The sequence below is a fragment of the Otolemur garnettii genome, unplaced genomic scaffold, assembly GCF_000181295.1.
Source record: "Otolemur garnettii isolate 467f Iridium unplaced genomic scaffold, OtoGar3 scaffold00090, whole genome shotgun sequence".
In the NCBI taxonomy this organism is placed as follows: domain Eukaryota; kingdom Metazoa; phylum Chordata; class Mammalia; order Primates; family Galagidae; genus Otolemur; species Otolemur garnettii.
The window spans coordinates 4,067,303-4,070,220 of record NW_003852485.1 but is presented as its reverse complement, the minus strand read 5'-3'; positions in this window follow the sequence as shown (position 1 = coordinate 4,070,220).

The following is a 2,918-nucleotide window of genomic DNA, read 5'->3' as shown; positions in this document are numbered from 1 at the left end:
GGTAGCCCTGAGCAACCTCCGCACCAGCCTTTTATTGAAACAGGATGATACAGGTGAGGGGAGTAATTAACAATGACTACGTGCTGAGGGCACAGGCTCCTTCTCCATAAGGAGCATCTGTGGACAAGTCGCCCAAGAGTCCACCCCTCAGCTGTAAGTCATCTTGCTTAGAGGGCATTTGTCTCTTGGCGTCCTCTATACTACCTAGTCAAGTTAGCCATCCTGAAGTTTGGCTCCAAAATATAGAGCTGACATACATTATTTTCAGAGCCTATGGAACAAAATCTTTTTTGGTAACTTGTAATGACCAAAAAATGAAAAATTGAAGCCTATCCAGTGGATTTGACGCTGTCTTTCTAGTTGACACCTGTAGGCTTCCAGATGGGACTGCAGTGGAGCTGATCAATAGAGCATCACACTTCTTTCACCTCTTTATAGAGGATAAGTAGATAATCTTTTTGAAATGTGAGTGAATAATTTATACCTTCAACTGTTAGTCTTTCATATGTCCTTAGCATCTTTTCAATATATTTCAACTAAACATTTCTAATGTAGATGGTGCTTGTCATAGGCAGTTATGAAGGGCCATTTTATTTGAGCCTTCAATGCTTACAGAGCCGCAGAGTAATGAAGTGGTTCCTACAGCTACATGGATACACTAAAATTAAAATACATCACTTATAACCAGATTTCAACTCATGTCCCATAACACTGCCCCATTTTTATGCATTATGAATAAAAATATTTTAGCACATCCTATCATTATTTTATGAATAATAGAACATTATTGCCTGTATTTGGAGTTTAAAAGCAAAGCATTACTTCTTCCAATGGAAGAAGTTAGAAATGTATCACAATTTTCTATCTCCCTTTTCTAAAATTTATTTTTGTAAATATTCTGGTTGAATTAACAAATGGAGATGAGCCAGGCCTTCCTCAATCTCTCAGAGGTTCTAGAGGCAACTGAACATTATCATTTCCTACTTAAATGTTCTCTTGATGGTCCATATTGCTGACCACATTAAATTTATTATCACTTAACAAGGCTTTTTACTCACTAATTCCTCTTGAGTATATTTTTGTTTGTTTGTTTGTATGTTTGTTTTTAGAGACAGGGTCTTACTGTGTCACCCCGACTGGAGTGCAATCATGATTCACCGCAGTCTCAGTCTCCTGGGCTCAACCAATCCTGCAGCCTCAGTGTTCTAAGTAGCTGGGGCTACAGGCACAGAGCACCACCCCTGGTTAAAGTTTTTATTCTTTATTTTTGTAGAGATGGGACCTCACTATGTTGGCCAGGCCTGGTCTCAGTGTTCTGGCCTCAATCGCATTTCCCACCTTGGCTTCCCACAGTGCTGGGATTACAGGCATGAGCTCCAGCTCCTGGCCCCATTTGGTAGGTTTTTAAGGAGTAGCAGTGATGGTGAGAAATGCTATGCTATAGTAGGTTCAGTGAAAAAAATCATCATCAACAACATAAATGTGATTGTCTCCCTTAAGAAGCTTTCCATTCCCACACATGATACAACCACATTTACTTATAGCAGGCATTGAAAGAGTGCAGCATTATATTTTAGGAGTAAACAAAATTACTCAACACCAAAAATAAAGGGACACAGTCTTGGACAGGTGTGCCAGCCTTGTATTTCTAGAGTCTGGGAAATCCTGGTTGTAGTCATAAAATTCTTTGCTCCCACTTCCTGATTTTAGCCCCACCTGCCATTCTTTGTGACAAAAGGTATTTCTGGCACACATCATGAATCAGAAGGCAATGCTGTAGCTGAGAGAGGATGCACAAATCACAGCTGTCCCTCATGCTTCTACTACCACGGTTCCACCCCACTCCTGTGCTCTAGTTTTGTAAGTCATTTAGCTGATGTTGTCAAGAGTATTATCTTGCCTCCTGGTCAGCCCACCCTCAGATTATACAATATCCTTCCTCCAAGTCTAATTCAACTGATACAAGGCTGAAAAGCTGCAAATGGATCTTTATTAAAACAGAGGGAGAAAGAAAGATCAAAATAGGTAAATGAGCTCTAACTTACTCTAGTGTAATCTTCATGGATGACCTCAACTAAAAGACGCTAAAGGGTACACAGCACCAAATTTCATTTCAAGCCTGTCACTTTGGGAATGTGTCTTGGGCTTATTTATAAATGAATTATAAAAGGTGGTACTATTTGAAGCTAAATCTCAGTTTGCTCACCTATTTATCTGTGTTGTGTTATTCATATCATAGTGGGCATGAAATGATAAGCTGTGAAAGCCACCTACCTTTAGATTCTAGAGCCTGAGATAAGGATCATGATCTGACAAAAAAAATATGAGCTGAAAACAAAATATATTTAATTCTAGTTTGGATTCCCAGTAGAGAAACTTCTTCACCACAGATTTTGAACTTACAATGTCCATCACATATACAGAGAACACAGGCAGTAGAGTGGAAGGCCTGAGCGCACACCCACGTCAGAGTCGAAGCTGCAGGGCTATAGGCCAATCTTCAAGTTCACGGTCAAAGACTAAACATTATCTCCAGATCCCATGTGAGACCTGGACAGCTGTGGTGATCAAACACTAAGGATATAAGAATAGAACCCACATAGGACACAGAGGAGGAGCCATACCACATTGTCAGAGAGTGTATGCCCCTACTGTATTAGCCAAGATTTCTTACCAGCTAATTAATTAGACAAAACTAAAAACACCAGAATCTAAGGATTTTCACTTTATTATATTTGCATATAATGGTAAACTATATATTTATTAATACAGAGTTTAGTGAAGCCCAATAAACCTTCCTATTGTTACTTCTGTTAAAATTCAGCTAAAGAACCTCGTTAGGTGCTGTTATATAGACATATCTAGATGGGATGAATCCTTTTTGACTATAACAATCATTGTCTTGGTAGCCAGAGGTA